At 43.2% G+C, this 16,442-nt stretch overlaps 1 long non-coding RNA gene across 1 annotated transcript; it reads right to left on the minus strand.

Moving 5' to 3' along the window:
* Window positions 1-223: 223 nt before the first annotated feature.
* Window positions 224-903, minus strand: LOC124858731. Its single transcript, XR_007035915.1, has 2 exons — window positions 382-903; window positions 224-284 (listed from the first exon to the last, which is right to left on the minus strand). It is a non-coding gene; the product is annotated as an uncharacterized LOC124858731 (long non-coding RNA).
* Window positions 904-16,442: the final 15,539 nt, after the last annotated feature.

Raw genomic sequence — 16,442 nt, forward strand, 5'->3', positions numbered from 1 at the left:
GAGTTAACAATTTTAAGTTCAATTGCTGGCTTATAAACATGAGTTAATACCACATACCTCTTCAAGTTAAATTAACATACAAATGTGAGTAGAAAGGATGTCTAATTCTGTGCTCTTTTGACAAAAGAAAGCAAGTTTTCTCCAAGGCCTAATGTAATACTGTCATTGTTTTCGTAATAGATCTGACCCACATACAGAAGAACACTCCGAGGAAACAACTGGGTCAGTAAAAGGTGTTTTATTTACAGCAAGTGAGTCTGGAACGTGAACGGGTGAATTGCCAACTGTATGGAAAGAAGGGGAGGAGAACTGGTGAAACAAAGAACTATTAAGTTGCAGAATAAACGAAAGGTAACTATTGTAGTCAGGAAAACAGCTTACTAAATAAGTGCAGTCAGGTCACCAGGGGTAGAGGGATTCGGGGTCCAGGCTTGCAAGACGGAGTAATCCAGATGGCTTCACTGGTGCTGTTGAATGAGCTGTGGTGAGATCAGGAGTTAGTTCAATGTACAGGTATTTGCGCTGGAGGGTGGACAGGGTACGCTCATGCCTTGGTTCAGGAGACAAAGGAAAACAGAAAGCTGCCAGCTTGGTCCTTGGGAACAAAATCCACAAGACGTAGGTAATCTTGATTGTCCAGAAAACGTCTGGAACCGAAGTCAATGTTCAGCAAAGTAATCAAAAGGTTCAGGTTTTAGCCTGCAAAGGAACATCCACAAAGTCAGCTTAGAACAAAGCATAGCTTAGTAGTGGCTGAGCTTGTTACCACTGTAGACAAACACTCTGGCGTCAAAGTGCTGGCAACCTCCTGCTTAAACACTCCTCCATGCAATCAGCAGATCAGTTGCACCTGTCACCCAGCACACCTGACAAACTCCAGCACCATCTGGAAACTGAAAACAAAGTTGCACACAAATACCCACTCTAACCCAGACCCTGACAAATACAGAGTTGTCTCCAGAGTATAAAGTTCAAACAATAAATAGTCATTTGTTAAAATTGGTATAACTGGGTTTTGTGAGTTGACATAGCACATAACTGTAGGTTAACAAGAGACGGTACGTTTTCTTGTTGGGTAATACAATATTATTAGTTGCATCATCTCAAAAAGGAATCAGGTTCAAGCAATGTTTTTAAGGCCGCAATTACGTTTCTATGTTGAACTACCCTAACAATTTTTACAGTGTAAGATGGTGTATTTATTAAGTACGTTTTTTTCAGTTAATTTTGACAATTATGGCTTACATTTAATAAAACCCTAAAATGTAGTTTCTCAAAAATGTGAATATTACATAAGAGCAATTTTAAAGTTAATGTAAAACGGTCTAACTTTACATTTGCTTAGCAGACAGTCATTAACACCCTTAGAAGGCTCAGCCACAAATGTCCACCGCTAAAGAAGCTGGCTGTTCACACATTGTCATACCCAGGGGTAATAATAAAAATTTCTGTGGTAGAAAAACATACAAGTTACATGGATAACGGGATTGTGAATCGAAGTTCATTCAAGAATTTGGGGGAGATTCTCATGGCGTGGACTAGATTCATTACATGGTGATACAGTTCAGAGGTTATTTTCTGTTGATCTTGATTATTTTAGATTAGAGCTTATAAAAATCCTATATTTAATTTTTTCAGAAAGTTAGTAGTAATAGTAGAAATACAGAAACATACCTTCTGAAAATTATATCCATGTGCTATATATGCACTTGTTAGGGACTCTTTTTGCATGAATTACTACATCAACGCATTGTGGCATGGAGGCAATGACCCTGTGGCTCTGCTGAGGTTTTAAGGAAGCCCAAAATCCTTTAAAGGACCTTCAGCTCTTCTGCATTGCTGGTTCTGGTGTCTGGTTCCTCCTGACCTAACCCGCATAGATGCTCAATTTGTTGGACAATCAAACACAGTAACACCGTGGTCAGGAAAGCAGTTATTGGTACTTTTGGCAGTGTGTGCAAGTGCCAAGACCTGTTGAAAAATGAAATCAGGATCTACATAAAGCTTGTCTAAGGAAGCATAAAGTGCTCTAAACTTTTGTGGCTGATTGTTGCCCTCACTTTGGACCAACACCAGCAGATCACATGGCTCCTCAGATCATCATTGACTTTAAAAGCTTCAAACTGGGCCTCAATCAACTTGTGCCCCTCCACTCTTGCTCCAGACACTGTGAACTTGATTTTAAAATAAAATGTAAATCTGAAAAGATGACTGAGGACAACTGTTCAATAGTCCAGTCTTATGTCTCTGTTGCCCAGACATGATGATTCTGACTTTGGCTGTAGTTCAGGAATGGATTAACACAAGGAGCCCACGTCCTATAAACATCCATGTACAGAGGATCTTGAAACTCTGACCTGGCTTTGTTTCAATTCTCTCAAGGCTGTAGTTATCTCTGTTCCTTGTGCACTTTTTTCTGCCATAGTTTTTCTTTCTACTCAACTTTTCTATTATTATGCTAGGAGACAACAATCTGTAAAAAGCCAGCCTCATTAGCAATGACCTTTTGTAGTTGAACCACCTTGTAAAGGGTGTCAGTAAATTGACTGACTGTGAATATATTACCCAGTTAAGGTGAGTAGCTATTGTTTTGTTGCCATTAAATGACTTTGAAGATCAGTATATATCTACCTTACTTGAATAACATGTCTTGTCTTTCCCATTTTGAAGAGTTGTTAATATAAATGGATTTCTTTGCAACATCATATTATTACTATTATTATTATTATTTCACATATTACTAATTAAAGGTTCCTAGACACTCAGATCAACTTAAAGAATGTAATGTAAGTTACAAAAATGATTCATATACACAATTTTCTTTACTATCAGATGTGTTGATAAGTGTTGCACTGGTGATTTTATGAAAAACAATTACTTCCCAATGTAAGATTCAAATTAAGACTATGCTACTGAAATAACAGATCTTTACCAAGGGTGCCAGTAAGGGAGGAAGGCACAATAACAACTTAAAAGAAATAGAGAGAAATGCTGAAAATTCAATAATCTATTTTTTATAACTCTTGTCTGTAATAGCAGGCATTTAGACTCTATTATTAAAACAATACTATAATAACAGATCAAATACTTGTAGAGTGGATGCTATGAAGAGGCATTTCATTGAAAAAGATGAGGCAGGCCTGTTGACCTGCTTGTATGTGACAGGTTATATCTTTGAGAGCTGCTCCAAATGGCCCAGAGTGAACCAGAGGCATATTTTACAACGGATCATTTCAATATGGAAAAGCTCATATAATCTCTTCTCCTGGTAGACATTTAAAACATTGGTTGTTTAAATGAAATGTATTTTAAATGAAACAGTTGAAAATAGACTTAAACAGACTCCTAGTATGTTTGACAACACATATCTCATGTTTTAGTCTGTCCTAATTCTTGTGTGTCTAGAAGTTGGATTAGCTTTTAGTTCATCTAATAGCACACGTGTGGGTTTAAAAGCTCACTTCAAAAATACATGTCCATTACTTTGCTTTTCAGGAAAGTTTGATCTAAATTCGTGAAATTAAAAGCCAAAATGTTTAATCTGTTGTTCTATTAACATTCTCGTTGGGACAGAGTTCAGGCAGGCGACCAGGAGGTCGTCCCGAGCAGGCACAGAGTTCAGGCGGGCGACCAGGAGGCCGTCCCCAGCAGGCACAGAGTTCAGGCGGGCGACCAGGAGGTCGTCCCCACCACGCACAGAGTTCAGGCGGGCGACCAGGAGGCCATCCCCAGCAGGCACAGAGTTCAGGCGGGCGACCCGACCTGCACCAAAGACGTGGAGGCCGACAGAAGCGTAGAGACCGTGGTGGCTTGCGACGGGAAACTGCAGGTACATCAGGAGGCCGACTGAGCAGAGTAGAGGACCTCCCAGAAACTCTGTGAAAACCCAGAGGCGTGGAGCCTGGCAAACCCTCAGAGGCTGAAGCAGAGCCTGGCGAACCCTCAGAGGCTGAAGCAGAGCCTGGCGAACCCTCAGCTCTGGGTTCAAAGGCCAGAACGAAGACAAAACGTTCCTTGAACCCCTCAAGAACAAGGTTCAGCGGTGCTTCCTCCTCGAACCCCTCGTCGCAGGGTTCAGAAGCCAGAACAAGGACCAGTTCCTCACTGAACCCCTGCAGACTAGGAACAGGGGCTGAGGCGTCGGCGAGACCCTCAGTGACGTGAGCAGGAGCTGAGGCGTCGGCAGAACCCTCAGTGGTGTGAGCAGGAGCTGAGGCGTCGGCAGGACCCTCAGTGGCGTGAGCAGGAGCTGAGGCGTCGGCAGAACCCTCAGTGGTGTGAGCAGGAGCTGAGGCGTCGGCAGGACCCTCAGTGGCGTGAGCAGGAGCTGAGGCGTCAGCCGGACCCTCAGTGGCGTGCGCAGGGGCTGAGGCGTCGGCCGGACCCTCAGTGGTGTGAGCAGGGGCTGAGGCATCGCTGGGGCCCCCGATGACTTTTGCCAGGGTGTCCCTCTTACGACGTCCTCTGCGCCGTGTGGAGGGGGTTGAGGCTGACTTAGGGTCAGGCTGTGGTGTGTCTGGCCTGGAGTCAGGCTGTGATGTGTCAGGCTGAGGACGTGGTGTGTCAGGCTATGGACCTGACGTGGGCTGCTCTGCAGCAGCGGCCGCTCCCTGGAGTCCTGGCGTGGGCTGCTCTGAAGCAGCAGCAGCAGCTCCCTGGAGACTTTACGTAGGCTGCTCTGCAGCAGCGCTCTGAAGACTTGACGTGGGCTGCTCTGCAGCAGCGCTCTGGAGACTTGACGTGGGCTGCTCTACAACAGCACTCCTGTGGCCTCGTGTGGATCAAGGAGGATGGCAGTAAAACAACCTTACTGTCGTTTCATACTCCATCTCTATCTGCCTTATCCTTTCCATCAGCTCAAGAGAGGATTACAGGAGACCAGTCGTCCTGATGATCTTTATTTGGCGTGCAATTAACCTCAAGCGCTGCTCCAGCTTGGCAGGTGTTGCCCAAGAACACCGGGCTGGAGCGAGCGCAGACATCATGGGCATAGGTGCAGCGAGCCTGGGAGACAGTGCTGTGGCAGACGAAGATGCAGGCTTACTTGCTGCAGCCCTCATGTAGGCTGGCTGGGAAACCACCTCCTCGCCAGCCGATTGGCTAGGAACCCCTGCACGTCGGCGTTTCTTGCGGCGGGAGGAGGACGTGGTCCTCATTGCCAGACCAGAGTGCACAACCAGGGGAGGAGGCGGAGAACGGCGACGAAGGGGACCTGTCCCCGGAACTGGAATCACCAACCTGGATCCATCATAAGCCGACTGTGGCACTGACAGTCCCGCAGAACGTAAAGAGGTCCATGGAGCTAGCCTGATGCTCCTCCGCGAGGTCCGTTGTTGGCGGAAACATTCTGTCACGGTTTACTTGATATTGGACCCCAGAATGCAGACGAGCAGGCAGTGTGATGGTAAGTGAAAAAAAAGTTTAATTACGAAAACTCACACTCAGCAGGAGGCAGGAACAAAACAAACGGGCAGGCAAGACAGGCATGATCAAAAAGACAAGACTTGGTTTGAGAACTAGACATGAGCATGAGAAATGTTTCCGCGACGACTAACAGAACAGGTGTGAATATATGGCGTGAAAACCAGGTGGAGCAAGGAGACAGATTAACTTGAAGCAGGTGAACCAAATAAACTTAATTAACAGAACAAAACGTGACTGGAGCAAAACAGAGACACTTGAACACAAACTAGAAAAACATGAAGCAAAAGCATAACCAGATCCGAAAACCAAACTTGACAAAACATGAACAAGACGACAAAACAAAAGCATGACCAGGAAAATAAACAGAAACATGATTCAAAACTTGAACAGTGAAAAACATAAGGAAAAACCCGAAACCAAAAACCAAACAACCCCAAATCATGACAATATATATATATATCATTTTTTGAGGAGACAAAAGGTCCCTCAAAATCCCAGTAATTTATCACTCATCTCCCAAATGGCAACAACACACGTGTTGTGATTATGAATATGAATATATTATTTAATATTAATACTTTAATATTTTATTGAATAATATTTCGGTCTGATAAGGGTTATCCTGTGAATACCAGCCCAATAAGGCGGTGGTGTTAGGACAAAATTGATAGGGATGAGCCAAGCTCTGACATTATTGAACAGCATAAACTCTGCACATATACGGAATGAATTCACATAATTTCTTAAAATACAAGAATTTATTAACAAAAATAAGTCAACTCAAAGTCAAACATATTTCAACCAACAAACTCTTTACTATGCTAAAACAATCCAACTAAACTACCAAGCAGAATTAAAGAATAAGGAAGACTAATGGGCTATTTACAATATAAACAAGTTGGTCAAAGATGGTTGAAAACCATGACCAAAAGAGTGATACAACATTACTATGCAATGCTATTTATGTTTGAGAACCAAGGATTATCTTGAAGAATCTGGAATTGAAGTTAAGTTAGTCTTGGAACTAACTTAAGCAATAATTGGTGTACCTTTAAACAACCATTCACAATGCTAGGTCAGATAAAACATTATTTTAATAAAATATGTTAAAGAATAATTTGCTGAATAAAACCAACCTTCTGGATGACCAATTCTCAATGGTGTTTAATTAGCTGCCTTTATTTATCAAAATAATATTTAAAGAAATATTATTAAGGAAAAGGAAGTGCTACCTGTGCACTGTTGCCTTGCAGCAAGAAGGTCCTGGGTTCGATTCCTGGCCTGGGGTCTTTCTGCATGGAGTTTGCATGTTCTCCCCATGCATGCGTGGGTTCTCACCGGGTACTCCGGCTTCCTCCCACAGTCCAAAGACATGCCTGTTAGGTTAATTGGTAACTCTAAATTGACCTTAGGTGTATGAATGAGTGTGTGCATGGTTGTTTGTGTGTTGCCCTGCGATGGACTGGCGACCTGTCCAGGGTGTACCCTGCCTCTCGCCCATAGACTGCTGGAGATAGGCACCAGCTCCCCCGCGACCCACTATGGAATAAGCGGTAGAAAATGACTGACTGACTGGTAAGGAAATGGTTCTTAGCTGTTAGGGGTTGGAGCTAACAAAAGAAGCATATAGCTTATCATAAGAATCAAACACATACCTTTAAAATACCATTAATAAAGGGGTTAAAATGCATAGGTGTGGACCGAGTGTTAAGGCCGATCTTCTGTGTATAAAATCACCCTTTAAATAAAGTTTGTCTCAACATAAAAAAAGAACACAAATAGGTTAAATAAGGTTAAAGCGATTCATTTTGAAAGTTCCAGAAAAGTTCTTACTGGCCCTTCATGTTGTACCTATTGCTGTGGTCCCAACAAACATTACATGAATTATTAACGAAACAACTTGGGTGGTCTTACAAACCAGAATGGGGTGCTCAAGTTTGAATTTATTGCGGATTTTCACTCGTCCACACAAGGTCAAAATATTTGACATTGGCTAAAATACACTGCTCAAAAAAATAAAGGGAACACTTAAAGAACACAATATAACTCCAAGTCAATCAAACTTCTGTGAAATCAAACTGTCCACTTAGGAAGCAACACTGATTGACAATCAATTTCACAGCTGTTGTGCAAATGGAATAGACAACAGGGGGAAATCTTTGGCGATTAGCAAGACACTCAATAAAGGAGTGGTTCTGCAGGTGGGGACCACAGACCACCTCTCAGTACCTATGCTTTCTGGCCTATGTTTTGGTCACTTTTGAATGTTGGTGGTGCTTTCACACTCGTTGTAGCATGGATGGACTCTATAACCCACACAAGTGGCTCCTCTAGTCTCCACATCACAACTTTCCCTTTTGTAAGGGAAGTGTGAAGAAGCGACCATCAGTGGGGAGCATTTTGACTTATTTTGACTTATTTTAAGGACATTACATCAAAGTTGGTTCAGCCTGTAGTGTTTTTCCACTTTAATTTTGTATGTGACACCAAATCCAGGCCTCCATTGGTTAATAAATTTGATTTTCATTGATGATTTTGTGTGATTTTGTTGTCAGCACATTCATTTAGATCTAGGATGTGTTATTTGAGTGTTACCTTTATTTTTTTGAGCAGTGTATATGCTTAAGCACACAAAAACATTTTTGGGGCCTGCAGCAAGTTTAATCTCTACCTTACACTTTTTATAGCTGTCAACAATCTTCTGACATTTTTCTGGCTTGATATTTGACCATTCTTCTAATAAAATGAGGACAGAGAATTGTGTAGCTGATTTCAGAGGATGGAAGTTAGCTTGCTATACCCACTTCAAAATCAGTTTTGATGTGTTTAAATCACTGTCCTGTTAGAAAATCCAGCTGTGTTGACGTTTCAACCAGTACATGTTGAAGAAAGTACTCCTCCTTCCATCTACTCAGCAAAACACTTCACAGCATGGTTTTACCACCACCATGCTGGGCTGTAAGTACAAGGATTTTAGGCTTAAAAGCCTCAGCATGACTCTTCCAAAAAAATCTTCTTGTCACTTTGACCAAATAGCTCCATCTTTGTCTCGTCAAACCAAAAAACATTTCTCCAGAAGACCTTTTCTTCTCCGTGTGAGCAACTGCAAATTTCAGTCAAGGTTGAAGGTGTTTACTTTGGAGTAGGAGCATCTTTGTTTGTCTGAGTTCATGACGTTTTAAAACTTGGTTTACTGCAGACTAGGTAGATTTTAAAGTATACCTAAGTGTTAAAAGTTGTGGTTTTAGTACCACTAAAAGTTTCCGCTATAGTAGCCCCCCTGTTTAAAGTCCTTTTAAAAGTATGAGAGAGAAAGGATCTGACAGAATGGAAAGATTGGAAGTTTCTCCGGTTGTTTAAAGCACTTACGTGTCATCCAACCCCAACCCCCAACCCGACCCATTGCTCCCCACTGATGGTCGCTTCTTCACACTTCCCTTACAAAAGGGAAAGTTGTGATGTGGAGACTAGAGGAGCACCCAACAGCCGTTCTTTAAAGGTAATGCTGTTTAAAAAGCACATCTGGCAGGCCAGGATAGCTTCAAGAACCTACAAGCACTTCTTATAAAAAATATTTGGGTCACCGTATGTATATATTTAAGCCTGCATGTATAATGCAAGCTTAAATAAAATTTTAAATATAATGCAGGCCTAAATATGTAAATATGATTGTTAAAGAGCCAACTTCTGCAGCCGAGGATCAGACTGCCAAGGTCTCCGGCTTCTCCACCCATTACACATTGCACCCGACCCCTTTGGTCCCTCCTACGGTTGTTGAGCCCATAGGAAGGGGGACCCACGTTTCCTCTTTGGGCTAGGCCCGGCCGGGCTCCACGGGTGAAAGCCCGGCCACCAGGCGCTCACCAGCGGGCCCCACCTCCAGGCCTGGCTCCAGAGTGGGGCCCCGGTGACCTGCATCCGGGCAAGGGAACACTGTGTCCATTTTCGGTAATCATCATAAGGGTTCTGTGGGCTGCGCTTTGTCTGATCCCTCACCTAGGACCTGTATGCCTTGGGTGACCCTACCAGGGGCATAAAGTCCCTGACAACATAGCTCCTAGGATCATTGGGACACTCAAACCCTTCCACCACGTTAAAGTGGCAACTGAGGGAAGGGAGGTGGCAGCCCAGGGAGGGGGTATAATGTATAATGTCTGTTGAGAACGCCTTGTGGAGTCTCCCGTGAGACAGAGCTTCAACTCCCTCCTCTGGGAGAGCTTCAAACACATTCCAGGGGAGGTGGGAGTCCGAGTGGGCCATGTTCCGTGTCTCCATTGCCGAGGCGTCTTACCAGAGCTGTCGTCGCAAGGTTGTTGGTGCCTGTTGGGATGCTGTCAGGTTGAAGGAGTCCTATCGGGTCTTTTTGGCCTGTGGGACTCCGGAAGCAGCTGATGGATACCGGCAGTCCAAGCGGCAAGCAGCTCAGGTGGTTGCTGAAGCAAAAACTAGGGTGTGGGAGGAGTTCGGAGAGTCCATGGAAAACGACTTCCATACAGCTTCGAGGCAATTCTGGTCCATCATCTGGCGTGACCGGGGGGGGAAGAGGTACACCACCAACACTGTTTACAGTGGGGAGGGTTTGCTGTAGACCTCAACTCGGGACGTTGTGAGTCGGTGGGCAGAGTACTTAAAAGACCTTCCACTGAGGAAGGTGAGCCTGGGGATCTTGGGGCGGGCCCTCCAATCTCTGGTGCTGAGGTCACTGCGGTGATTAAAAAGCTCCTCGGTGGTAAGGCCCCGGGGGTGGATAAGATTCACCCGGAGTTCCTTAAGGCTCTGGATGTTGCAGGGTTGTGTTGGCTAACATGACTTTCAAGCATCCTGTGGATATCGGGGACAGTTCCACTGGATTGGCAGACCGGGGTGGTGGTCCCCTTATTCACAAAGGGGGGCTGTAGAGTGTGTTCCAACTATAGGGGACTCACACTCCTAAGCCTCCCTGGTAAGGACTATTCAGGGGTTCTGCAGAGGAGGGTCCATCAGATAGTCAAACCTCGGATTCAGGAAGAGCAGTGTGGTTTTTGTCCTGGCCGTGGAACACTGGACCAGCTCTACGCCCTCAGCAGGGTCATGGAGATTGCATGGTAGTTCACCCAACCACTCTACATGTGCTTTGTGGACTTGGAGAAGGCGTTTGACCATGTCCCTCTGGGAATCCTGTGGGGGTACTCTGGGAGTATGGGGTACCAGGCCCTTTGATACTGTTATGGAATTTTCTTATCAAAGTGGGTAGAAGTTGACTCATAACAAGAGAAAATCCAGACTTTGTCTTTATAAGTTTTATTCAAAGGCATTCAGCGTTTGAATGACTCTGTCACTGAGGTTAGACAGTGAAACAGAGCCCCGATCAACAGTTACACACAGTATTTATACCAGAACATGACAGTGTTATCTCAACTTCAAAGAGTCTGTGTTTTATGACCCCAGACCCTTCTCGGGTTCAGAGGTGACAAAGTTATCTAGGAACCCATCTATCCTTCCCGAGACATCCCCCTAAAGCATGAGTTTTAACCATTAAACTTCTGATAATGGCTTTACAGCTTCCTCCTCTAACACAGATGTTCTGAGGAGTGAGGTAACCTAAAGGTCATACACTTTGGAACACTTAATAAAAGAATTTCCATTACAACACGGGCTGTTATGTCCCCTTATGACCAGTGTCAGAGCTTGGTCCGCATTGCCGACAGGAAGTCAGACTCGTTTCCGGTGAGGGTTGGACTCCGCCAAGGTTGCCCTTTGTCAGTGATCCTGTTCAAGACTTTTATGGACAGAATTTCTAGGTGCAGCCAAGGTGTTGAGGGGATCCAATTTGGTGGCCTTAGGATTGCGTCTCTGCTTTTTGCGGAAGATGTGGTCCTATTGGTTTCATCGGCTCGTGATCTACAGCTCTCACTGGAGCAGTTCGCAGCTGAGTGTGAAGCAGCCGGGATGAGAATCAGTGCCTCCAAGTCCTAAGCCATTGTCTTGAGACGGAAAAGGGTAAAGTGCCTCCTCCTGGTCGGGGGGGAGGTCCTGCCTTAATTGGAGGAGTTCAAGTATCTTAGGGTCTTGTTCATGAATGAGGGAAAAATGAAGCGGGAGATTGATAGACGGATCGGTGCTGCATCAGCAGTGATGCTGGCACTGTACCTGTCTGTTGTGGTGAAACAAGAGCTGAGTCAGAAAGCGAAGCTCTTGCTTTACCGGTCGATCTATGTTTCTATCCTCATCTATGGTCATGTGCTTCAGGTCATGACCGAAAGAATGAGATCACGGATACAAGCGACCAAAATGAGTTTCCTCCGCAGGGTGTCTGGGCTCTCTCTTAGAGATAGGGTGAGAACCTTGGTCATCTGAGAGGGACTCAGAGTTGAGTCGCTGCTTCTCCAAGTCGAGAGGAGCCAGTTGAGATGGCTCGGGCATCTGGTTAGGATGTCTCCCTGGTGAGGTTTTCCGGGCATGTCCCACCATGAGGAGGCCTAGAGGAAGACCCAGGACACACTGAGGGACTATGTTTCTTGGCTGGCTTGGGAACGCCTTGGGATTACCCTGGACAACCTGGCCCAAGTGGCTGGGGAGAGGGAAGTCTGGGTCTCTCTGCTTAGGCTGCTGCCCCCGCGACCCGACCCCGGACAAGCGGAAGATTATGTATATATGTATGTATGGATAGAGGGATGGATGGATGGACGGACGGACGGATGGATGGATGGATGGATGGATGGATCCAGTGTAGAGTATACCCAGAAATAATTCAAACTTGTGCACCCAGTTATTGTTTTTTAAATGTACTGATGCTGTACATTATAAACTCTTTCCATATGATTAATATGGCATTGACACCGAGGATGAGTGGATGAAAACTTCTGACTAAACTATTGTAGTCCTTTTATAAGCAAACAAGTCTTTATATTAACATAAAGGCTATACTTGATGAGATGTCAGGCCCACATCCTAGTGTGGAAATGAACTCAAATGTCTAATAGTCAAAACGATGGGACACGAATGATTCATTATGGTGATGATGATGTTGTGTTAGAGGTGTATGTAAGATATCATTCCAGCCACTGATACAGACTGTGACTCCAGATATTTCCACATACATCAAACCATTCTTCCTGTCTCCAAAGAATGTTTCATTATAGATGCCACAAGAATCTAACAGAGGAAATGTGCTGTGACCAGGAAATGTGCTGAATGTGCTGGGAGGAAATGTGATAATGTACTATAGTTTCTTTTCTGCAATATAATCATCATTATCATTATAGACAACATTAATGGGGATCCAATCCATACCAGCAAAAGGCTCCAGCCTTTTATTACCTCATTTTCTCATTTTATTCTATAATATTTTGAAATCACCAGCTACCACTCGGTGTCTTGTAAAAGTACTCCTAACCCTTAAAAGTTTTCACCTTTTGTCTTGGTAAAACCACAAACTTCAGTGTATTTCATTGGCATTTTGTGCAATAGAGAAAGACAATGTAGTGCATATTTGTGGGGTGGAAAGAAAATGATACATTTTTCCAACAGTTATTTTGGCAAATAAATATCTGAAAAGTGTGGTGTGCATTTGTATTCAGCCCCTATGAGTCAGTAATTCATAGAAACACTTTTTGTTGCAGTGACTGTTGGAAGCCTTTTGAGGTATCTCTTTAGAAGCTTTCTACATTGACCCATTCTTTCTTGCAAAATATATCAAAGTCAATCAGACTAGATGTTGAATGTCTGTGAACATCAAATTGTATGTCTGGCTACAGATTCCTTAGTGGATTTAGGTCTGAACTATACATTATAAAACATGAATGTACTTTAAACCACAAAATTGTTACTTAGACTGTATTTTTAGGGCCGCATTTCTGTTAAAAGTATTCCTGCTGAAAAGAGCCATATTCTGCCCCAGTCTGATTCTAGAAGGGTTTCCTGCAGGATTGCACTGTATGGCATGTACATTCCGGTCTCATCTGATCAGGATATATATTTTTTTCATATGTCTGCTATATCGCCTGCATACCATACCATACTGTACCATACCATGCCAGCTTCATTAAAAAAGCAGGTTAAAAGAACCCAGTCCCCAAAGAGCAGTACATATATACATATAGCATGGCTACATAGGTCAAATGTTGAATACATAGATCTCATGGCAAACTTTAACGGAGATTTCTTAAGGGCTTCTTTCAACAATGACTTTTTTCAGGCCACTTTTCTGTAAAGACCAGATTTATGGAGTATATGACTAATTGGTCCTGCTGCAAACTGATTTTCCCACCTGAGCTTTGGATATCTGCAGCTCCTGCAGTTACCATGGGCCTCTTGACTGCTGCCCAAGTCAATGCTCTTTTTGCCCCGGCTGTCAGTTTAGGTTGATGGCCGTATGTGACTAGCTTTGCTGTTAAGCCATAATCTTTCTAAAGATGGATTTAGAAAGAAAGAACAGTTGTATTTATACTGAGATTGAGCTACACACAGGTAGGTTTGTACTATGTGCTATCAGAACCAGAAAAGCTTTATTGCCAAGTATGTTTTTGGACATACAAGGAATTAGTTTTGGCGTATGTATGTACTAATTTGGTAACATCTGAAGGCATTTGGTTGCACTGGATTTTATTTAGGGGTGCTGTGACTATGAATCTGAAAATATTATTTGATATTTATATTAATATTTTTATATTTTATCAAATAATATTTTGTTCTGTTAAGGCTTGTCCTGTGAATACCAGCACAGTAAGGCAATGGTATTAGGACAAAATAGAAAAGGGTGAGCCAAGCTCTGACATTATTGAACAGCAAAACTCTGCACATATATGAAATGAATTTACACAATTTCTTAAAATACAATAATTTAACAACAAAAATAAGTCAACTCAAAGTCAAACATATTTCAATCAACAAACTCTTCACTATGCTAAAACAATCCAACTAAACTACCAAGCAGAATTAAAGAATAACTAAGACTAATGGGCTATGTACAATATAAACAAGTTGATTAAAGATGGTTGAAAACCATGACCAAAAGACATCCACTTTGAACGAAGGTTAGCTTCAGCTAACCTCCGGAGCTGTTGGGGGGATGGGGCTCGGTCTGTCGCCGGCCAACTGCAACTGCACGTTACCACGGTGACGCGTTCCGTTGTCCTTCCTTGGGAAACTGCTTCACTCGGCGTCATGCTGGGAACTCTCTGTCATCTCTGTAGACCTCAGAGAGGAAAGTCAAGCCACGCTTGTACCTTAATTATTACCCCCTTTCATGAATTAATATACCGGATACACAGACAGTAATTCATCCGTACTTAATTTCGTGCATATGATCGGTGATCGTATGACACTCTTGGATTCAGTTGAAGAGTTGTGTCTGTTTGCCAGCAAAGAGACATTAGCGAGCTGTCTCTCCTGCCAGCCTCGCAGTGGAGTCCAGATGGAAGAGATCGGACCATTGGAAAGGTGGGGGTTTTATACGGCCAGTGGCATCATGGGAAGTCCGCTGTTACACCCCCCCTTTCAAATGTGCTGGAAGTAGGAAGTAGGTTAAATGCAATTTATTTTGAAAGTTCCAGAAAAGTCTGTACCGCATCTTGATGTTGTAATCCATGGCTGTGGTTCCCATCAGGGGTATCGGAGTAAAAATATTGATGACACCATGTATTAGTTTTCTTTCAACTTCACAATTATGTGCTACTTTGCGTTCTTCTATGACATAAACCCTCAGTAAAATGCACTGTTGCTTGTGCTTGTACTGAGAAAAAATGAGGCAAACTTTGTTAAGCTGAATAGATCTAAGCTTAACTACTTGCATGAGTGTGTAAGACAAAGAAAAATGTCTGAATGTCAAGCAGGTGGGGTATAATATCTGAAAGAAGACAAAGAGAGGGTCAGATATGCCTGGGAGAAACATGCCCAGTCATGGAAGTGCACAGTATGTGTGTCCAACATCCCCATCGACTACGCTACCTGCAGGAGGCTGTCTCATAATTCTGGCTACTGCTGCCGGATATACCTAAAATGAGAGCCAAGGACAGGTCAAGTGAAGGGCATATTTATTTTTGCTCATTCTGGGTTTATGGAAGGATAGGCAGAAAATGTTCATATCTGATGGCTTAAAAATGAATGGTGTTATGACAAAATAATGCAGCTAGATGTAGATATTTACACTGGGACACTGAATAACTCACAGCTCAGTAAACACAGCTGAAGCTGACATGAAAATGTGCCTGAAAAAAATAAATATATTTTAGCTCTAATTGAGCACAAAGGTAGACTTTGAAACAGTTTGAGGAGTGTATATGAAAATTATTTCCTCCTAGATACAAGAGAGCGCAGTGTCTCGATTAAAAGAAGGAAATGTTGGCAAATGGAAAATCTGAAACCCTTAGGGCTTCTGTGCATACTTTGAGGAGGGCTGGGGTGTAAGAGATGGGAATAGTTTGAGGCTGTACTCTGGTGGCGTGCAGATGTATTGGATAATTTATCGGGTGTCTGAGCGAAGCCGAAGTGATAACCTAAAACACAAAGCAAGCAAGACACCTTTATTCACAATGGTTAAAGCTAAAAATGAACTAAAGATACAGACTCAAATACAGCTTACAGCATAAGCACTCAATTTCAATCTCATAAAGGTATTAATGTTAACCTTTCATCAAAGAATAACAGAATAAATCTGCACTTTAAATTATCATTGATTTGAAGCAGACTGTGTCACATTTTTCTTAGGTTCACTCATGTTTCAAGCTTTTTCAACCCAAGGAATCATTGATGACATACTGTACATGCAATGCTCAAAACACATTCAGTCACTGTATCCTCTGAGACTATATTTTATGTTGTTTAATGTGCACTGCCTTTGTCATTCTGTTTCTGTGGCACAACATGCTGTTCAAACTTGTCCCATCGTGGCCTGGAAAAAACTCCCACCGATAACATTTTTGTTGAGCAGACAAAGCAGAGCATTGTTTCATGATTCCCCAAAGAGTTGCATCAGCGAGTACCAATGCCATTCTATCAGGGGCCAAAAGCTAACTCGATGTCTTCATAGCTGAGAGACG

This window comes from Girardinichthys multiradiatus, chromosome 22, assembly GCF_021462225.1.
Source record: "Girardinichthys multiradiatus isolate DD_20200921_A chromosome 22, DD_fGirMul_XY1, whole genome shotgun sequence".
Taxonomy (NCBI): domain Eukaryota; kingdom Metazoa; phylum Chordata; class Actinopteri; order Cyprinodontiformes; family Goodeidae; genus Girardinichthys; species Girardinichthys multiradiatus.